This window comes from Ceratotherium simum, chromosome 22, assembly GCF_057802395.1.
Source record: "Ceratotherium simum simum isolate JZ-2026a chromosome 22, ASM5780239v1, whole genome shotgun sequence".
Taxonomy (NCBI): domain Eukaryota; kingdom Metazoa; phylum Chordata; class Mammalia; order Perissodactyla; family Rhinocerotidae; genus Ceratotherium; species Ceratotherium simum.
Genome location: NC_141921.1, coordinates 46,405,486 through 46,417,591, shown reverse-complemented (window position 1 = coordinate 46,417,591; position 12,106 = coordinate 46,405,486). Strand labels below are relative to the sequence as shown.

The 12,106-nt window shown below is 52.0% G+C and overlaps 1 protein-coding gene across 2 annotated transcripts in view; it reads right to left on the bottom strand.

Moving 5' to 3' along the window:
* The window catches only part of ACOT7 (acyl-CoA thioesterase 7), a 119,412-nt gene that overhangs the window by 82,286 nt on the left and 25,020 nt on the right, over window positions 1-12,106 (bottom strand). The window lies entirely within an intron of this gene.

Genomic DNA, 12,106 nt, shown 5'->3' with positions numbered 1-12,106 from the left:
CATCTGGCTAAGGAAATCTGCCTGCACCAGCCTCAGGAGACAGGTGCCACGGTTCCAGCATGCCCAGCACCCACCTGCAGGTCACCCAGCCTGCCCCAGCCCTGCTGGCCAGCATGGCCCCTGGGACCAGCGCCCCTCAGCTCTGGGCCACGGACCAGCCTCCAAGTGTAGCATTTCCTAACGGCTCCTCTCACAGTTCGGAGGCTAGCCAGTCAGACTCAGAAACTGTTCCTGCCCCACTCTTACCAGCTGGGTGACCTGGGCAAGCTGCCAGAACTCTAATTCCTCCACTTCCTCATCTACAAAATGGGCATAATAACAGTACTGACTCACACCAGATAATGCCATTACAAGCCCAGCCAGTGTCTGGCACACAGCCAATAAGATAAACATTCGTCAGCAGTATCTTCCCTCCTCTGTAAGTAGTCAGCCAACCTACTGCAGGAAGGTTGGAAGCTCTGAGAAATAGCCGTTAAGATGCCATTTTCAAGAGCAAATGAGCACTGACATCCTGGGGTGACTGACAGCTGTCTGCACCTGTCGCCCACCCCAAATGTCACCCCTTCATCCTGGGGGACATTCGGCAAGAGGAACAATGGCTTACTCAGGCCACCAGTTTCTCATCCTGCGTCATCAGCTCAGGGGCAGCAGTCACAGTGACCCAAGCAGTGACCCCAGAGCACAGGAAAGAAGCTTCACTTGGCTTCTCAAATGTTCATTTAAAAGTATTTTTGAATCAACTCAAAATGGATTAAAGACTTGAATGTGAGACCTGAAACCATAAAACTCCCATAGGAAAACATATGTAGGCAGTAAGCTCCTTGACATCAGTTTGGCAAAGATTTTTTGGATTTGACACCAAAAGAAAAAGCAACAGAAGCAAAAATAAACAAATGGGACCGCATCAAATTAAAAAGCGTCTGCACAGCAAAAGAAACCATCAACAAAATGAAAAAGCAGCCTACTGAATGGGAGAAAATATTTGCAAATCATATATCTGATAAGGGGTTAATATCCAAAATATATGAAGAACTCATACAACCCAATAGCAAAAAAACAAATTCAATTAAAAAATGGGCAGAGGAACTGAATAGACCTTGTTTCAAAGAAGACATACAGATGGCCAACAGGCACATGAAAAGGTGCTCAACATCACTAATTACAAGGGAAATGCAAATCGAAACCACAATGAGATATCACCCCACCCCTGTCAGAACCGCTGTTATCAAAAGATAACGCGTTGGCAAGGATGTGGAGAAAAGGGAACCCTTGTGCACTATTCATGGGAATGTAAATTGGTGCAGCCACTATGGAAAACAGTATGGAGGTTCCTCAAAAAACTAAAAATAGAACTACTATATGATCCAGTAATTCCACTTTTGCATATATATTCAAATGAAATGAAACCATTAACTCGAAGAGATATCTGCACTCCCATGTTCACTGCATTATTCACAATAGCCAAGATATGGAAGCAATCTAAGCATCTATCGACAGATAAATGGATAAAGAAAATGTGGTATATATACACAATGGAATATTATTCAGCCATAAAAAGGAAGGAAATCCTGCCATTTGCAACAACATGGATGGACCTTGAGGGTATTATGCTAAGTGAAATAAGTCAGACAGAGAAAGACAAATATCATATGATTTCACTTATATGTGGAATCTAAAAAACGCAAACTCATAGACACAGAAAACAGATTGGTGGTTGCCAGAGGTGGGGGTGGGGGTAGGAGAAATGGGTGAAGGGGGTCAAAAGGTACAAACTTCCAGTTATAAAATAAGTCCTGGGGATGTAATGTACAGCATGGTGACTAAAGTTAACAATATTGTATCATATATTTGAAAGTTGCTAAGAGAGGAGATCTTAAAACTTCTCATCACAAAAAAAAAAATTGTAACTCTATGATGTGATGGATGTTAACCAAGCTTGCTGTGGTGATCATTTTGCAATATATACATATATCACATCACCATGTTGTACACCTAAAACTAACACAATGTTATACGTCAATTATATCTCAACAAAATCAGAAAAAAAAATAATTAAAAATTTAAAAAATATAAAATATATTTTTGAGTTTTAAAAACTTGAGCTTATACTATTTTTTTTAAGTTTAAGAGGTAGAGACCTCTTAAATAACAAAACTACTGTATCAACCTCTTTCCTTTGTATTTCCTTTCAATTTAGTAAAGAAGGGCAGATGGTCCATTCTGCACGCAGGATGGCCCTCCTGTGTGCACAGGGGCCCTGCAGAGGCTGCCACAGGGCAAGGGCTGGGCGGGAAGAGCAGAGCCCCTGGGTTCCATAGGCATGAGAAAACTTGGGTCCAGCCTTTTCTAGGAGCACCAGAGCCTGCCTCTAGGGGAGCCCGGTTTACCTCTGTGGGGATGGCTCCGCCTGTCTGTAACGTGGGGCTGTCGACGTCAGGTTGGCTCACAATGATGCAGCAAGGGTGGGGGAGAAGTGCAGACAGAGGGCCCCAGGGGAGGAGGAAGTGCTTACATCCGGAGCGGCACTGAGGAAGGAACTGATACAGAGGCAGCCTTTGAGACAGGAGAACAAGGCACAGAGCCATCCTGCAACACTGGGGGTCCCTAGGGACAGCACTATCAACATCCCACGGCCCCTGGGGACCCTGGGCACTTGGGACTAAATGCCAGGAGCTCCAGACCGCAGGCTCTCCAGCCCGAAAGCTCACTAGGACACTGGCCATACCCCACCTGTCCTGGTCACCCCGAGTCCTGCATGCACCAAGGACTGTCCTATCTCCCTAGGCCAGCTGGCCACCCAGGCACACAGTGCAGGTACAAATCTCCCCCCGGGGCCTCATCCTGACCGAGCACTCTGTAGTTACCGCAAATGCAGGGGGGCCAGAGCCCAGCTCACTAACCCATACCCAGTGGCTCCAAATCAGCAGCCTTCCCCGAAGCCTCACGTGGGATTCCTTGCCACGCCCCTCACTGCTAGCTGACTGTGGTTGTGCGGGAATTTGACTACAGGATGACAAAGCTTCTAGATTTTCAAGAGAAGCTGGAGATCCAGAGTTTAATATGCAATCTCCTGATATTTGAACGGCACCTAATTGAAACGTGTTTCAACACCGCGCAGGCCAGCTTAGATGGGCAGAGCAAGTGGTGGGCCTGACCCAGTCCTGGGGGGACTGTTTGCAACCCATTCTCTCTTTCACCTCTCTCCACCCCTCCATCTAGGCCAACCCGCACTTCCTCCCCCTCCTCAGACCCCAGAAACTTCAGGGAAAGGTGGAAGGTCAGCCCCGGGAGTCCTTCCTGCATCCCCCAGAGTCCTCCTGAGTCCTCTCAGCTGACCAGTGGCGTTGCTGCCTTCCCTCACCAGGCCCACGTCCTCCACTCTCCCCGCCCTCCCAGCCAAGCAGTGGCCGACTGACTCTTGTCTGGAATGTCACCGTGTCACTCTCCCCTTCTATTCCAGCTGCTCCTGCCCCAGACCACAGGATGAGCAGGCCAGGGCTGGGGCCCAAGGCTCATCGAAGTGGACACTTAGCCACACTTCCCCTCTGGAGCAGACACCAGGCTGATGACAAGAGCTCTCATGGGGCTACGCAAACACAGGTCAAGGGGTCACTCCCAGAGGGGTGGCCACCCCACTTGGACTCTGGGAACACTTCCCGGAAGAAGTAACACCTGGGCCCAGTCCTGGAGAGCCAGCAGGCTGATCCCGAGGGCAAGGGGAAATGGGAAATGTTCCAGGGAATGGGAGGACCTCAGGGGAAGGCCCCAAGGCAGGAGAGCTTGGTGAGTCCGGAAACAGAAGGCAATCCCCCAAAGCTGGCCAGTGGCCCAAGAGGGGTGAAGAGACGGGCTAGAGGATAGAGCCAGGAGCTTGTCATGCAGGCCTGGGGCTGGAGACAGTCTGGACTTGTCCTGGGGGACAGGCCAGCACTGGGAGATACTGAGGCAGGGCTGGTGTGTGGGGAGATGGCTCTCTGGCTCAGGGTGGAGAGCAGGCTTCTACACTTGCCTCTTGTCTCCCAGACCTAACTCACAACTTATCCCACTGCCCCAAGAGCTACCTTCTTAAGCAAAAATCTAGTCGTCACTCCCCTGCTGAGACCCTCCACAGCCCCTCCAATCTACGGAATAAAGATTCAACTCCATAGGGAGGCACTGGAAGCCCTCAGAGATCTGGAACTTGCCTGCCTCATCTCCCACTGCCCTGCAGGGCTCAAACCAGTGCTGTTGGCTAGGCACACCTTGACCACCCCATCACCCTGCCTGTGCCCATCTGTCCCAGCAACATCTGACCTAGCCTCAGTGAAGGGGGGACTCCTCGGTGAACGGGGGAACCTAAGTGGATATAACCTTCCAGAGGGCAATCCGGAATTATCCATCAAAGCTCCAAGTGCACAGGCGTGCACTGAATTCAAAAGCTCTGAATTGCTCTGACGTAGCAATTCCACTTGTAGGAATTTATCCTACAGATGTTTCCACGCATGATCCAGCTAAGTGTGTTCAAAGTTACTCACTGCAAAGTTGTTTACAATGCAGAAGACTGGCCATATCCCCAGTGTCCACCAAAAAGAGACTAGTTAGATTAAGTCACATCCACACCACGCCATAGTGCACAGCCTTGAGCGAGAGCAAGGAACACTTTCCGAGATGTGCTGCTGGGGGAAAAGAGGCAATGCACAGGACGATGGGAACCAGGTGACTATACCTGCAGGGCCAGTGTAGACTACCTCTAGAGTGAGGCACGGGAAGCTGCAAGTTTCCATTGACCCTGGAGAAGGGAACTAGCAACTGGAGTTGGGAGGGAAATTTTCCACTACGATGCCTCCATGCCTTTGGAATTTAAAACCATGTCAACCTGTTCAAATAAATCAATCGTCTTTAAAATTTCCTCAAAGCACAGCTCAAATGCATGTCCTCAGCAAGGTCTTCCCTGATCTCACCACATCAGAGCCACCACCCTCTAGACTGGCCAGCACTCGGCCCACAGGACCACTCTGCAGCAGGGCTCTCTGGGTTGAGCACCCACCCACACACCCTCAACCCCACCCCCTGCTGGACAGGACCATGCCTGTTCCCGAGGGGCAGGAGGGAGGCAGGGGAATGGAGTGGGGGATGCCACTCCAGGAGGGAAAGGATGGGCAAGGCACAGCCTGGGAGGCCGGGAGGAGCCACCTCTGTTCCCCGCCGCGAGGGCAGGCCCTGTCCCTCTGCTCCTCAGGGTCCTGCCAAGGCCAAGCCAGTGCAGGCCACACACACAGCCTTTGTACTGGGTTGAAAAAGATATGTTCAAGCCCTATCCCCTGGAACCTGTGAATGTGACCTTATTTGCAACAGGGTCTTTGCAAATGTAATCAAGTTAAGATGCGGTGATTAGGGCAGGCCCTATTCCAGTATGACTCCTGTCCTTAGAAGAAGAGGAAAATGTGGACATACACGGGGAAGAAGGCCATATGACAATGGAGGCAGAGATTGGAATGATGCATCTACAAATCAAGAAATACAGGAATTGCCAGCAGCCACCAGAAGCTGGAAGCAGCAACGAAGGATCCCTCCCTAGAGCCTTCAGAGGAAGCACGGCCCTGCCAACACCTGGATTTGAGGCTTGTGGCCTCCAGACTGTGAGAGCACACATTTCTGTTGTTTTAAGCCACCCAGTTTGTGGTCATTTCTTGCGGCAGCCCCAGGAAACTCATATAGCCTGTGCCCCCGGCAGCCCCTGGCCCCGGGGGCTTTGCTCCACCGCCAGAAGGCACTGAGCCCCACGGGGCCAGTGGCATTGGCTGCAGCCTGAGCCTGGCTCAACTCCTGCTCCCTAAGCCCGGCCAGCCCAGGCCAGGCCCCCGCACAGCCTTGGTGGCAGCTCCACAGGGGGATGACCCCTGCCCGCGCTTCCTACAGCCCCCCAGCAGGGGGCCAGCATCTGGGATTCTGACAGGAAAATGTCAGTGCTAAAATTAACACACTGCTGCGTGCGTTCCATGGTAACTAGAGGTGGGGGGGCTTGTTTCCTTTATCCAACAGTGAAAGCTAAAATATCAGAAGTAGAAGGTGGTGGCACCGAGCACAGCCAGGTTTCCATGACAGATAAAGTCCTTTCACAGAGGAGTCCCCCTTCAAAGACAGGCAGAACCACTGGGTCTGCTGCCGTGGTCCAGGTGGGGGCCCCCAGAGGGCAACCAGCTCTAAGGACACCTCACAGATTGTGCTGGAAGCTCCCTGGGCCTGTCCCTTCTGAATTAGGCTCAAACCAGAGCAGCAACAACAGGAACACAGCCAGGACTGAGGCTTTTGGACAGACCTTCCTCCCTCCCTTCCTCTGGAGCTGCAGGTGGCAGTCATCATCACAGTGATGGCAGCACAGGCCTAGGGCCTGCGGACACTCCCGAGCTTCCTTCCTGCTCAGCACAGGGAACAGTGCCAGTATCGAGGAGGCGGGATCTGAACCGGGGCCTGAAGGACAGGCAGGTTGGAGACAAAGAGGAGCAGGGGTTGCCATTCCTAGCAGAAAAGGAGCTGTGGGGCTTACCTCGGGGCAGGCACGTGCCAGGAGGACCACATGCCTGGGGGGCTGGTTCACACCAGGCAGCCTTGACCGTGGGCCTGGAAGGCCAGGGTCAGGCACACATGAACACCCCATGTTTCTATGCAGGGACTCTGCCGAACAGAAGCCCAAGTAGCATTGCTTATCCTCTCCAATTTGCTGCCTGAAAAGGTTCTGGCAAAGTTCCTTCAACCCCCAGAGACTCCCACTACATCCCCCAGAAGAGGCAGGGGTACAAGAAATGGCTGGTCCAGGAAGAAGCACCTAAGGCCCTACCAGGCCCCAGAGCAGGACAGGGGAATGACCAGAAGGCTCCACATGCAGCCCACCGACCAGCACCTACTGATTCCAAGAACCCAGAGTGCTCTGGGGCTGAAGCAGGTGGGAAGTTCAGCAGTGCTCAGCCCAACCGCAGAAAACTGGCTGGCAAGAGAAAGAGAGGCACCAGGAGCAGCAAACAAGAAAGAAAAGCAGTTGCCATCATCCTAGGGGCTCAAGCTGGCTGGGAGAGTGCTGAGCCTAGCAACCTGATTCTTCCGAGCACCCATGATCTGACCCTGCCAGGAAGCCAGGTGGTCACCCGGAGGCTGGACTTCCTGTCTGGGCTTTGCTTAACCACCTAACGTCCACAGTCAGTAAGAACTGGGCCAGGCACGGATGCCCCTGGCAACCTGAAGCTAGCCAGTCTGCTGGACACAGGGGCTGCCTCCCCTGTACCCACCCAACCCCTTCAAAGTGCCCCCAGACAGACCATCTGCTGCAGTGGCCCCCACACAGGGGGCCTATGACCTGTGGTACCTGCTCAGCTGGGAAGCCACGCCAGCTGGGACATCCCAGGTCCCGAGAGAGGCGAGGGAGGCAGCTGCAGCCGAGTCACCCATCCTCTCCCCTGAAAGCACCATCTCAACTCCCCACCACGTCGGGTCTGGTGGGGAGCACCCTATCTTCCTGGGCTGCCCAATCTAACCAAGAAGACGCTGCCTCACCAATCCGAGGAGTCTACCAAAAGCTGGTTGTCGTAGAAACCTCGTTTTGTAAATAATTACAGTGGAGAAGAAGAAGTAAATCTTCGAGCTCTTCCGCTGCTGGGCCATGAGATCAAGAAGTCACAGGTGCCGTCTCTGAGAAGCCCCCGGGAGACCACTGGAGAGGGCAAATGCCTACCCCAGTCCTCCTCTGGAATCTCAGCAAAGGACCCCATTGCAAGCCTTCCAGAGCTTCCTGAAATCCACACAGGACAGGAGGGTCAGGGGCCAGAGCGAGAGGTCTCATCAGACGCAGAGCCCCAGCATCCTGCTCAGAGGAACTGGTATCTGAAACCTGTCCCCAAGGCCACCTCCCAGAGCTCTAGGGGCGTGGATGGGCAGTGCAGCCAGCTTGGCCAGCCTCAGCTCTCCTCTAGCTGACACCCCCACCCCACCACCACGCACACCTTCCTCCTCCCCTCTGAGGGGCACAGGCTGCCAGAAGAGCCCCCAGTCCCCTCCAGGCAAACAATCAGAATGGCCCCGGTGCACGTGTGATGGCTGCAGCCCTTGGAGAGCCTGGACGTGTTATGACTATGACTATGCCCCAGTGCCATCCCCTCACAGGGCTGTTTTCTCGGGAATCCTGCAGCGAGTTACTGCAGTTGAAACTCCCCAGCCAGCGCATTGGGCACAGAACAGCCTCTGTAAATCTGGCCAGGGTATGGCCGGCATGAATGTAGAAACCCGCCTGCGGGCCACTCCAGGGTGTCCTTCCTAAAAACTCTTGCCCTGGCTTAGCTCCTGGGCACCAATCCAGCTTGCCTATGGGGCAAGTCTGGCAGGCTTAGTGGTCAAGAGGGAAAGTTGGGGCAGAGCACTGATTAGCTTTAGACAAACACTGCCCATCACCCTCCCTCACACAGACCCCTCATCAAATGCCAGAGCACTTCCGCCTCCTTTAGACAGCTACAGGTCCTGGAGGCCTTTCTAAAATAGAGGTAGATTATTACTAAAAGTGCAAGTGCCACTGCCCCAAGTCTTCCCACTTTTATGCAAAAAGAAAGAGAAAGAAAATTCCAGACTGACCAGCACCACAGCACTGGGTTCCCGGTGGGCAGGAAGTGGCAAGGCTGCACTCGGCTCTGCCAGCCCAGGAAGCTTAGTGCCTAGAAGCCAAGCCCTTCTGAAGGGGAAAGGGAGCCCGCCGACCACACCCCAAATGTCTGCCTGGAGGGAGAGTCAGGGCTGAGTCTGGCCAGAAGAACTTCCCAAAGAGCCTTCCCACCCGCGCAGCCCGACGGGGTCCCAGGCCAGGACGGCAGATCTCCCTCAGCCCCTCAGCTGCCCCCACGGCTCTTCATCCTGAGAAGAAATGACTCCGTTTGCTGGCAGTCACAGACTGTTCCTGTAGGGCAGGGCCATCCCGCTCACCTGGCGGGGCACAGAGCAAAGTGCCGTGAATATGTGTCAAATTGGAGGGTGACAGAATCCTGAACCCTGCCTGTGCCTGCCTGGCACCCTGGTTCCCCTCGGGTCAGCTTTTGCACACCTGGCCAGTGGCAAGTCTGGGGCAGCAGCATGCCCCTTCCTCCTGCCCTCTCTGCCCAGAGAAGCCTGGCCCCGCTCCCCTCCCCCGGACCAAGAGGCAAAAGTGCTGTTTGCACACACGTCTCAGGACTGGGGACCACGGCAATGGGTTCTGAGAGCCCCCCTGGAGAGCTGCACGCTAGGTCTGGTCGAGTCCATCGCTTACCTTCAGGTCGGAGAAAAGGTCCCCAAGGCCACAGGGTGCCCACTCCAGCCAGAGGCGTTCCAGAGCCACATGTCTAGACATCTTGGCTCTTCCCACCCTGGTACCCACAACCAGGGTCTCCCCCAGACACCCCTACCCCTGGCCATCCCAGAGTTTCCCCACAGCTCCCAACTCACAGCTTGGGCTTCTCCCTAAGACAGGCCTCGTCGGCTCCCTTCCTGAAGACTTTAAGGGACACGCCTCGCCGAAGCACGAGCATGGTCTCCACAGTCTCCACTGGTCCCTCCCAAAGCTGCAGCCAGATGGACTGGAAGAAGGGGCCTTGGCCCAGATGCTGCGCCCTTTGGACTTGGCCCCCTCCCTCCACGCGGGCATCACTGCCTCCCTAAGCAACCCTGGCTTCTCTCTTCTCTTTGCCTCAACCCTGGGCATGCTGGACACACCACCTACCCCAGAGAAGGGGCAGCCACCCCATCGCTGCAAATACGCGTGTACCCATGACCTTTTCAAATCCCTTAAAATCACAGGAGATTGGAATGGAAAGAGATCTTGGAAATTACCTGGTTCAGACTCCAACTTCTCCCCGTGAGGACAGCAGGAATGGAGAAGTGAGTAAGCCTGCCCCAGGCTCACATTGGGTAGACTCAGCCGACAAAGAGCAGCACACAGTAGAGGTGGTGTCCCAGGAAGGAAGGCCAGCCCGAGGGAGAAGCGTCCTCCCGCACACTATAACGATCTGTCCTTGCGACCAAACACCAACAGGTGACGCACTGAACTTGATTAAAGTGACTCACATACAAACAGGAGAACCGGGCACAACTTGCCCCACCAGGCTCTTTTTAAGTTCTAGAGAGATCATTAAAATAACACAACTGGCTTAAAGTCCTCACTGGAGTAAAACAGAGAAATCCAGAAACCAATATGAAACTAGATAACAACTTTCTAATGATAAGTCAGCCAACAGAGGCGTGAGGATTTACACAGCATATGATACAGAGATACAGGAGAGTAACATGCAGAAAAATAAACTGAAATCCATGGCCAAGATGACACTATCTAGAGAAAAGCTTCTAAACAAACCATAGAAGTTAAGACCAAAATGAAGTTATCTTCTTGTTTTCATCATTAGTGGAAAGACACTTTTCAGATTTAGAACGATCCAGTAAACGGTAGGCCAGATCAATGACTTAAAATCCGGATACATAGATATGACCTAAACCAGTGGAACCAAGATAAAAAAAAAAATTAGAGAAACAGAATGGGGATATGAGGGAATCTGCAAGAAACGATGCAATGAATTTCAATACCTAAAACTCTATCTACAACTCAATCAGATCAGTAAGGACCAGACCAGGCCTCCATAGATACACTGACTCAAGCCATTAACAGACCTTTCCACAAAGAGGAATCATTTGCTGTCAGACAGTTCAGCCTTATGAGTAAATAATTTCAAAGTAAACAGCTATAAGGTGCTATTTCACATCTACTAAATTAACCAAGAACCATTTTAAACGATAAAACCAGATGTCTGGAAATGTTCATAGCAACATTATTCATAATAGCTAAAAGGTGGAAACAACCCAGATGTCCATAAGGGATGAACAGATAAATAAGACGTGGTCTATCCATACAAGGCAATATTATTTGACCATAAAAAAGAATGAAGTACTGATACACATTAAAACGTGGATGAACCTTGAAAACATCATGACAAACGAAAGAAGTCAGACAGAAAAGGCCATGTATTCTATGATCTCATTTATAGGGAATGTCCAGAACAGGCAAATCCATAGAGACAGAAAGTAGACTAGTGGTTGCCAGGGGCTGGGGGCGGGGGAACAGCCAGTCACTGCTGTTGGGCAAAGGATTTATTTTGAGTGAAGAAAATGTTCTGGAATTAAATAGCGATGACGGTTGTGTAACTGGATTGAAGAGTCCAGTCGTCCAGGTTCTTGGTCAGCGTAAGAGAGGAATTCAGACACTGACACAACGGCAACAGCAAGCAAGCAAAGATTTATTAGAGGAAAGGTCAGATACACTCCAAGTGAGGAGCAGGCAGTGCCAGAGAACGCAACTGCCCCATGTCTTGGCCCGAGGCAGCGGGGCTAATGCAGGTGGAATTCGTATGTAAATTAAAGAAAGGTCAATGTCCTCTAGAGGTGAAGAGCAGAAGGCTTTGTATGTGTTGTTTGTGCACTTGTTATCTTTATCGTCGTGGTTCAAGGTCTCAGACTCCGGTGGTGGCGGTGGCTGCACCAGGTGGGTCTTAGTTCCCCTTTATCTGTATCTTGTGGGATGCCAGCAAGACGCTTCTTTGATGTAGCAAAGAAGCTACAGCTGTGATTCCCCCGCTCATGTCTGGATGCCAGTAAGACGCTCCACTGATGCGCTCCACTTATGCGGCAAGGTCTCCAACTATGATCCCCAGCTCACGTCTACCTAGCTACCTATCTCCGTTGCATCGCATCACGGTTGTGAATATAACAAAAAAACACTGACATGTACACTCTAAATGAGCAAATGAACTTCGTGGGATATGAATTATATCACAATAAGCTGTTATAAAAAACAAATGAATGCTGGAAGCCATGGGGAAACGGGCCCACCCCTCCCGCCTCCCGAATCAGCTTTATCAGAGAGCCCTCAAAACACTCACTCCTGCCCAGGAAAGTGCTCCCAAAATTTAACTCGAAGAAAATCACACATAGCTGGACAGGGGCCTACAGTGGACAGGGGCCTGCAGCGGCAGTGTTTCTAAACAAACAAAGCAGAACTAGCTCAGGGCTTGGGAACATCCTAAAACACGCACGAGGTTGTGTTTGGTGCATATTTTTCTGGGGGAAA